At 40.4% G+C, this 10,841-nt stretch overlaps 1 pseudogene; it reads right to left on the reverse strand.

Annotated features, from left to right (window-relative positions):
* Positions 1-10,370: 10,370 nt before the first annotated feature.
* LOC143599391 (small nucleolar RNA R71) lies at positions 10,371-10,471 on the reverse strand (annotated as a pseudogene).
* Positions 10,472-10,841: the final 370 nt, after the last annotated feature.

Genomic DNA, 10,841 nt, shown 5'->3' on the forward strand with positions numbered 1-10,841 from the left:
ATGCGAATGGCTTCAAGCTGAGCCACCGGAGCATAAACCTATGTGTAATCAAGACCCTCAACTTGACGAAAGCCACAGACCACCAATCTAGACTTGTTTCTCATAATAACCCCACTATCATCTTTTTTGTTCCGGGAGACCCATCTCATGTCTAATGATTTCTTGCCCTCAGAATGTTCTACCAACTTCCATACTTGCAACCTTTTGAACTGATTCAATTCCTTATGCATGGCTTCAACCCAACTTGGTTCCTATAAGGCTATAACATCACTCTTTGGCTCAATTTGGGATATGAAATAGGAGTAGAGACGATCATTGATTTCTCCTGCTTGACTACGTGTGGCAACTCCTGCCTCGAGTGGACCAATAACATTCTCAATTGGATGATCTCATTGAATGTTGGTAGGAATCTGATGATTTGGTACCAGTGCTGTGATTGGAAGATTTGAAAAGTTGTCATGTATTCCATATTTGAAATTATATTCCCCAGACGAAGAACTGCGCACGTGAGTAGTTCTTGCAACAAACTCATTCGTAATAGGATTCGGGAAAATATAACTTCCAAATGTTTCACGAACAGGTTTGCTAACATTTGTTGCCTCAGCATCAACTGTAGGTTGCACAAACTCTTTAGCAGTGTTTGTAGAAGATTTTGTCTCAGGAACCGGCTCTTGAGTGGGCATTAAAGATTCAAGTGCTCATCATACGATCCAACTAAATCAATATTCAGCACTACTGTCTTATGAATTGCTGTTGTGGTCACAACCTTATCTTCATTATCCTCACTGTGCAACGTACCTGCAGTATCTGCAACAATATCTGGAAAAACATTAAACGATTTAAAAAATTCATGACAGTCAAATAACCAATTGGACCAACTCTTGCATCGGTCTCGTTTTCCTCTAGCCAGCACACATCATATGATTCCACAATCTGTTTTGTGGCCTTGTTGTAAACTCAATAAGCAGTATAACCAGCATATCCAACGAAATAGCAATCATCGGCTATTGAATCAAACTTCGGTGTAGCCTTCAAATGCAAAAGGATGCAAGGACATCCGAAAGCAAGAAAATGGGCAACAATCGGTTTGTATCCATAAAGCAACTCATAGGGTGTCTTCATGTGTTGCTTGTTGATGAGCACCCTATTCTGCACATAGCATGCCATGTTGATTGCCTCAAGCCCAAAAGAAAAGAGGCAATTTTGAGTCACACAACATCATGCAAGCAACTTCAACCAATGTATGATTTTTTCTTTCAGCCACTCCATTTTATTATGGTGTTCTTGCAGAATTATATTGACGTTGTATTCCCTTTACAGCACAGAAGTGATTCAAAACAACATTCTTGAACTCAGTACCGTTGCACACCATATCCCTTTGACCATCAAGTTAGTCTTATTTTCCATTAGCACTACAAATCTATTAATCAGCTCTGCAGTCTCGATCTTGTTAGCTAAATAGAAAATCCAAGTAAAACGTGAGTAATCACCAGTAATAACTAAGCAATAAGATTTGCGAGAAATACTGAGCACACTGATAGGACCAAAGAGATCCATATGAAGCAATTGAAGTAAAGAGTCAACAGAGTTGACAATCTTAGACTTGTGAGATTTATTGTGATGTTTTCCTTGAGCACACGCCACACATTTTTCAAAAGTTATAAAAATCTTTAACTGGCAAGCAACGAACAATGTTGTTTTTAGCAAGACGATTTAATTTTTTGGTCATTTGCATGCCCTAGAAGACGATGCCAAAGCATGACATTTTGTTCCAACATTTTTTAAAATAAACAAGTAATTTGTTCGGGAACATTTTGGTTCATGTGATCACGTATGCATTTTCTTTTCTTTGTGATCGAATAAGAACCTAGTCTTCTAGTATGACAATGCCCGGCTTCAAAATGAGACATTCTTTTTTTTTTAAAATGAGTTGAAAAACGTCTGTCACAGATCTGAGATACACTTAGTAGACTGTGTTTCAACTCAGGGACATAGTTCATATTATCGAACTTTAACACACCATTACTTACAGTAACCTTTTGAGTGATCTTTCCCTTCTTTCCTCCCACAAAGGACACATATCCTCCCTTAATAGTTTGAATGCCATGCAGTTGGGTGATGTCTCCTATCATGTGACTGGAAAAGCCACTATCAACATACCATGGTCTGATGATAATCCACCATAGCTGTTCCTACAAAAAGTGTGGACTTAGTTAGATTTGGGTACCTAGTCCATAGTAACACCGGGTAAACCTGAAGTATCTATGCAAGGCACCTATTGCCATGTCATATCTTCCCTGTTTTCTAATAAATTTTTGGAATTATAACAAGGAATTTTGAGGGACTGGTCCGTTACAGTTTTAGGAAATCATTTGTAGTCGGGTTTGAGAACCTTGTGACTAACAAAAATGGTTTTTCTGACTTTGGGATTGGGAACGGATGGTGACTGAGTTCTTGGTCCTTTGGCCGATTTCAGATTCAGGTTCGGTTTTGGGCCGAGCCTTGCCTTTTATCAGGATTCTTTGCCATTGCTGGTTTATAATGTTTGAATCCTTAACCTGCACATTTATGGATGTTCCAGTCATCCTTAGAGGGGTTTGCCTTGGTGGGTTTTCTGTAAAACTGATTTTGAAACCCCTACCTCGGCATGCACTTTTGTCTTCGTCCATAATAAGGAACATATGGACGATGTGGACAATTTCTGGCTATGTGGACAATTTCTCACCTTGGCCTTCAGCTTCTCTTCCACCTTCCCCCTCAAGGAAGTCCCCTGACCAACCCCCCCCCCCCCCCCGCCTTGGTAGTAGGACAGTTGGATGCCAAGTGGCCGGCACCCTTACAGCGGAAACAAGTCAACATCGGACACTCGAAATGGGGGTGTCCAACCTTATCACATCGGAAACAAGAACCAGAACCACTCTTATATTCCCCCTTGTGCGGTCTCCCGCACTTCTTGCAATTTCCAAACGCCGCATCCCTCTTAACATCCGAAGTCTCAGTCTTTACCCTCTTCTCAGACGAATTAAAATTGCTTCCCCCAGGCCGCTTACCGTACAAATTTTTGTTCCACATCTTCCTAGTCTCGGTCGGCGGTAACTTCTCCTTCTGATCATACAGTTTACCTGCTAGGGTAAACACCGAGTGAAAAGAGTTCATGTCGGTGGTCACCACACCCCTACGAATATCTGCCGGAAGCCCCCTCACATACTTTTTAATCCTCTTGGCTTCGGGAGTAACCAAATCGGGACATAAACGGGTCATCTGGTTAAACTTTGTGGTATACTCCCGATGCGTCAAACTACCCGCCTCCAAGGTCAAGAATTCCTATTCCATCTTATCCAATTCATGCGGAGGACAAAACTGATCAAGAACCAATTTCTTCAACTCATCCCATGTCTTCCTCCTAATCGAACGATCACCCATAGCCTGCGCCAAGTTATCCCACCAACACAGTGCCTCGGAACGAAAGGAGGCAGTAGCATAAGTCACCATGTCACCCCGCTTACATTTACTAACCCTCAGAACGGCCTCTATCTCCCTCACCCACTGATGTGCTGCCAACGCATCCTTGGTACCATCGAAAGAAGGGGGTCACACTTCTTAAAGTCACCATACGAGCAACCCTGAGTAGATACACTAACAGTCCACACTTCGTCTTCATCTCCACTCGGCACATACACCTCCTCCTCCTCCTCCTCGACCGGAGTCTCCTTACCCTTCCTTCCCTTATCCGAACTCTTACCAACCACTGACTCCTCCATGGCCCTGACGGCCTCAGCAAGGATCTCGGGAATGGCGCTATGGAGCACCTGGTAAACCTCATCCGCGATAGCCGCGTGCATAGCAGGATCTAAGGCGGGGTTATCCCCCTCCTCATGAATCGGGGCTTCCTGCTAGGAAGTAGGAATCTCACGCTCAGCTTCGGCACGTGGCTTACGACCACGGCCACAAACATTAGAACCACCTCTCTTAGCTGCTCGAGTATTAACCATGACTTATCCCTACAAAGACAGAATTTTAACACGGTCAAGTACAAGTGGCATTTAGAACATGTAAGGTAAGGGTAAAATGCTAATGACGTTGATCAAGTGTAATTAGTCGTTTACTTTACCCGCCCGTCCTAATCACCCCTGCCCCTATCCCCATTAGCATTCTATCTAACACTTAAACAATTAATCACATACTGGAAACTTTAAAATTCAAAGGAATGACTAAACAATTTAAAGTTACCACTTGGCGTGCAGCTACTCGCGTTGGGCATACTAGTTTTTCTCTTACAGTTCAAGTCCAAGCATTCGGGGATGCTCGAATCCCTCGAACCATGGCTCTGATATCAACTTGTAAGACCCCGAATCTCGGGAATCCTACAGTTGGTATTCATCCATCATACTTATAAAAATACTTTAACTTGAAAACAGTTCATTTCATTAAAACAACCAATTCAGAGTATAATTCAGCGGAAAACAATAATTAATAACATAAGTTCCCAAAACCTGGGAGTTATGCCCAAAACCAATTTAAATATATTTGATATAACTTTTTAAAAATAAATGTTTAATATTGAAATCTTCCATCCACGTATGCCCTTCACCGTCCAAGTAGCTTCGTGCATGCCCAAGCGATAAGGCATCCTCCTCCTAACCTGAAACTCACACTAACATGCACATAAAGTCAGCTTGAGCTGAGTGAGTTCAAGTTTTAATAAATAACATCAATAATAATAATCATAATAGTCATTCCAAGGATTTTGAAATATAAAAGGGATACATCAGTTAGGCCATCATCATCAATAAATAATCGTCCTTATATATATATATATATATATATATATACACATACATATATATAAACATCTTTATAAGTACATCCCTATATATATATATATATATATATAGCATCCAAGTAATAACATCAGGGTCGAGCAAACGTACAACCCAAACACGTAACATCTCATCCAACATATGCAAACACAAAGTAGGCATACGTAACATCCGTAGTCGATAACGACTACTAACATCGCCAAATATTGGCCATACAATAATACATACATACATACATACGATAATATCATCTCAAGGCCTACCCTATATAAGTAAGCCCATCCAAAATAATTTTAAACAATTCATCAAGCAAAATCGCTTAGGTGTGCATGCTAGCCCAAAATCTTAAAAGAGTAAAAAGGGGGCATCATGAACTCACCTGACACATGACACGTATTCACCATGAGCTAGGTAATCCCTAAGTAATCCCAAAACTCAAACACCAGTCGGTTTACATACAAACATTACAATCTACATCGAAAGGACTCGTTTATCCTACGAGACGTTTTAACATGGTTCGAGTTACCTAAAGTCTCGATCTCATCAAATTCAATCATAACAGCCCCCGGGGCCTTACATTCACCAACACGACCGTTAGATACTCTCGGGAATAAAGAATTCCCAATTTACCCCCGGAAGCACTAGGTGATGCTAACACGCGCGTTTAAGAGTTGTTTAGGTCGTTAACATCCAACTCAGCCCCGTGTGGACCCAATATGATTAAATCACAGCCAACAAGTCCACACGATGCTACACGAGTCAAATGGGCCGGTAACTCGCAAGTACAACGCACCAACTATTCAATAAACGTAATTACGCGTTGTACCGACCCGTTTGAGTAACCGACAACCAATTCAGGCCCATAACTTATAAAAATGATTTTTCAACAGCCCGTACATCAAACCAAGTTCCCCCGATCTGAATTGGTCGTTAATCACTTCAACCCTCGCGTTAAACGCATCAAACTACAATTCTAGTCAACCAAACACTAACAATCAAACTACAACTAGTTGACCAATCTAACGAACACCAATGAACATGATTTTTAAGTATGTTATACTAGACATACCTAGGAAGATTTTGGTACAAAAACCTCAACCAAAACATTCCCGAAACCTCTCAATTGGACAGCCACCCGGTTACCTAAAACAAGTTGTTTATCGATCAATACGCGTAATATAAAGATCAATTAAGGTGTCAAAGAGTTGGGGAATCGTAGAACTAACCTTCAATTGATGTTTTACGCTCACACCTTGGCTGGAAAGAAGAAAATCGTAGGGTGGGGGGCTGGAGGCTGCCTATTGGAAATCAAAGAGAGGGGGTTAGGGATTTTTTTTGTTTTGTCTTATAATATAAAAAAGTTTCATCCTAGCCCCTCAAAATTGAAGTATATGGCAAATTGGAAGAAAAGTTAAATGATTTAACGTACTGAGATGACGAGAAGGTTTCCAAGAAACATTGGTTAAATCCCGAGAGATGTACATACTCTACAAGCTCTAAATCATAAACTGAGAGTTAACGGGCGTTACAGGTGGCTTGTGAATAGTACTATTGGTTTGACAAACCCAAATGGAATCGGCCTGGGTGCCGTGTCACATAGCGCCGTTTGCACATGACCATACTTATATAAACAGGCTATGTAGTGTTAGACATTGGTACCGGGGCATGTTGTGGGCGGAAGGAGAGCCACAGTGGTTGATTGCGCATGGGAAATGGATGCACGCAGCACAAACAGTCCAGGCTTCACTGTAGCTTAGCATAATTACATCATTTACATACATACATACATATTTATATCATGATTACAAGTGTTAACTTGAGAATATTCATAACTGTTTTCTTGAAACTCGCGAAACTCACCAACTCTAGTAGTTGACCCGTTTTAAACTGCTTTTCATGAATGGTACCGAAGTTGGAATAATATGATGATATGCTACCTGTCGTGGATCGTGCTTGATGTTATGTGAATAGACGCAATGTTATCAGTACGAATAGAATAGTGTAACGAACTTATTTTGTTGTAACGCCTAGTTGGGAACAAAGATAAATTAATGTAATTTAATGTAAATTAGTTTTTAATGTTTCGTTATAAACAATGTTGTTGATACCTGAGGTGTCTGTTACATTCCCGTTTTACGCTTCCGCATTGTGCTAGTCGGGGTGTGACAGAAGTTGGTATCAGAGCCATTGGTTATAAAGGATTAGGTTATCCCTTAAAGTACCTAAAATATAACCGTAGGGTCGATTAACTCTGGGAAAAATATTAAATAACAATTTAATATTATATACTGATGGATGCCTGGATGAACTTGTATGGCAAGTGAGTTATTGTGGTCCAGAACATAATAACAGACTTGCTTGTACGAGGGAATTCGGGGAAAAGTCATGGAACGTGCAGATAGGTAAAACTGGCAACATATGTGTATAAAACGTAATACTGAGTATGTATATATATATATATATATATGTATGTATGTATATATATATATAAAACCCATACGTGCTTATCTGAAATAAGGTGTACGAATATGTGTACGTATGATACTGTCGATAACAGTAAATCTTATTATGAATATTATATTCATTTATATTCAATATTAATAAAACTAATATTATATTTTAATATAAATAATATTAAATTTGGCTTAATTAATTAACCTTCCCTACAATAGTTCACCCTAGCAATAAATATTATTCTTATAACTAACCATTGTGTAGAGGTATGGTAAGGAATAACGACTACGTACCGGAAGAAGAACCGGTAATATTTGTTGAGGAGGAGGATCCAGAGGAGGACCCGGAAGAGGATCCGGAGGAAGATCCGGAGGTGGATGAGGAAGAGAATGAAGAGGATATGATTTGCAGAGAGCTACCCAGAAACGAGCCTGACCTGTCCGGCTACAGATGCGATAGTTATCCACCCAGGTCACCACACATAGGTCAGAACGAAGTTACCAGTCAGTATTGTTCACCTGTTAGAGTAGCCAGATCACCTACTCCACCTGTCCACCTATCCTCGACTACTTCAGCCGCTGCACGAGTCCGTCAGACTGCTCGTATTAGGGTAACCCCGATTGACCCTATTGACGGGTGGATCATAGAGCCACCCTTAAGGGTAGTAATTCCAACTAAATCGCGTGCGTTTAATTTTAATTTCAAGGATTTGGAATACTACATTATATTGTGTGATTACAGGTTTGAAAAGCTAAAGGACGGCGTTACAAGATCATAGGCGAAAACGGTGAAGAAAAAGGAGCTGGAACGAGAAGATTATGAAGAAAACAAGAAAATCTGGAGCCAGCCCCACCGTGGCCCACGGTCCACACCTTGGACTACGGTCCACCTGAAGCAAAAGAAACAGACCACACCGTACCGTGGAAGAAGGAAGGAACCGTGGCTAGGATCGTGGCCCAAGGTCTGGACCGTGGACCACGGTCCGATCGTAACAGCTAACCATCTTGGATTTAATTGGCTGTTTTGAGCTAACCTTCACATTATCTTTTCATCAAGAAACATTGGGGGACGATTTCTGGGAGTGAAGAACAATATCTTGGGATTGGTAATAATTATTTGGTGCATTTTTAATTCGTTTGATGTTGCATACAATTGATATTATGATGATTTCTCAAACCATGAGTGGCTAATTCCTCTTGGTGATCATCTTGGATGTAGGGTTTAATTGATACACTATGTTATCCTTTTATTTCTAGAATAATGACTTTGTAATGTTTGTTGAGTTGTTATGGTGTTTGATTAATTGTTTGTAAATTGTTGCTTGTGTTTGATCATGATTTAAACCATGCGTTCTTGGTGTCATTGGCAATTGAGATATCATGGGAAGAATTAGGGTTAAATATTAGTCAATTGATTATTGGGTAACAACCTTGCATTTTGTTAATCCAAGTACTTAGTTTCCTTTTATCACAAACAAGTTAACAACCATGAACTATGTCTAGGTGGTTCTTTCTAGTAAGCATGAACATTAGTGTTGATTTAAACCTGAAATCTTAGATGATCGCTTTAGTTTAATCTGTTTACAAATCTCAATAGTTTTTTTGCAAGTGTTTTATTTTATTTTAGTTAATCTAAAAATCAAACAATCAAATCTGAATTCACTTTTATACAATTTTAGTTTAATTCTATTTTCTGTTAAAGCTACTTGTTAACACATTTTCTACAAACTCCTCGTGTTCGATACCCATTACCGCTATCTATTTAGTTGTAATTGGCTTATTTTTGAGTGAGTCTTAGACCTCACGTCAAATTTTGGTGCCGTTGCCGGGGAGTAGTGCGCGACGTATGTTATTTTGGTAGTTTTTGTTTAATTGTTATTGTTAGTTTTATGCGGGTTGTGCTAATGTGCAGGTACTTACAGGTATATGCATACAAGACGCTCTCGGTCTTCCTCACCGTTAGCGTTTGATCCTGAAATCGAGAGAGCCTTTCGTCAGAATCGGATTCTTCAAAGGGAGAACAAGGTTATTGGGTCGCCAAGCACAAAAAGTCGGATAACTGACACCACAATCATGGCTTCGGAACAAACTGTACTACCAATGCCACCACCCATAAATTTTGAAAACCCATCATCCACTGAACCCATTACTACCACAATCTCTACAAATGTACCGACTTCAACCGTGTTTAGTTTTCAACCACCACCTAACCTTCCCCCCTTGACCACTTTCATGCCTATGCAAGGACAATCATCAAACTCACCACAACAATCCTTTTCCAATATAAACAAAATCCACCTTATCAACAACCATACACATTTACCCAAGACCCATCCATAACTCATATTCCAGCAGGTCCGAGATCGAGCCCGCAATTGTTTGGTGGGCCAGAGTATGGTGATGGTAATGAAGGGTATGAAGAGTTCGAAGAAGGATATTCAAGCAGGGTTGATGGGAATCAGTTGAGGATTCAAGGGCAGTTTGGGAATGGATCCGACTTTCAACCACAACAACAAGTGCAACAATGGGGTGGACTACATGTCAATCAAATACAACAACCATAACCATTGCAACAAGTTCCACAACAACCGCAATTTCAACAACCGTAATTTCAACAACCAATCCCCAACCGCAAGTTCAACAAAATGTGCAACAAAGGCCCGTTTACCGACAAATGGGTCAACCGAGAGTACCATTGGGGGTACCAAGAAGGCATGCAAGGGATATGGTTAGGGGAATTGAAGCTCATTTTAGACCAGTCATCACCAACAACCCATCTCCGGTGGTTATTCCTCAAAACCAAAATGGAAGAACGTTTGAGGTGAGAACTAATGCACTCCAAAGTTTACCAAAGTACAAGGGTCTTGCAACAGAAGAACCCTATTTTCACTTGGAGGCATATGATTCTATTTGCAACACAATCGGAGGTCAAGGATTCTCACCAGATGAGGTGAAATTGGTTTTATTTCAATTTTCGTTGGAGGATAAGGCGAAAAGATGGTTTTACACATTGCCATCCGCATCGATTTATACTTGGGCCGAAATGCAACAAAGGTTTTTGGAAGAGTTTTACACGGCCCAAAAGACTAATGATGCGAGACGAAGCTTGAGGTCTTTCCAACAACAATCGGGTGAAATGTTTCATGAAGCATTCGAGAGGTTCAACATGATGATCAAGAATTGTCCTCATCATGGTATAGCTTTGGGAGTTGTTGAATGCTTTTCATGAAGGGTTGAATGAGGAAGATGAACGGGATATGATGTCACTCACAAATGGTACTTTCGGTACCAATTATGAACAAGATGATTGGGCATTCTTGGAACAAATATCGGTCACATCGAAGAGAAAGGCTCAAACTGTAAGAAGAGCAATATCGACAATTGGAAGACCACAAGTTCATGCCGTGGAAGATGTGGGGGTACAAACTACTAATCAAACAATTGATGTTTGTACCAATTGTAATGAGTTGGGTCATGGGGCTGAGGTGTGTACGGTAGGGCAAGTACAAGTTGAAGAGGTAAGTGCACTTCAAAGTCAAGGGGGGTGGTAATCGGAATTTCAACATGA

Source organism: Bidens hawaiensis, unplaced genomic scaffold (genome assembly GCF_021521415.1).
Source record: "Bidens hawaiensis isolate Kalapana, Puna unplaced genomic scaffold, B.hawaiensis_p1.1 tig00052128_1, whole genome shotgun sequence".
In the NCBI taxonomy this organism is placed as follows: Eukaryota; Viridiplantae; Streptophyta; class Magnoliopsida; order Asterales; family Asteraceae; genus Bidens; species Bidens hawaiensis.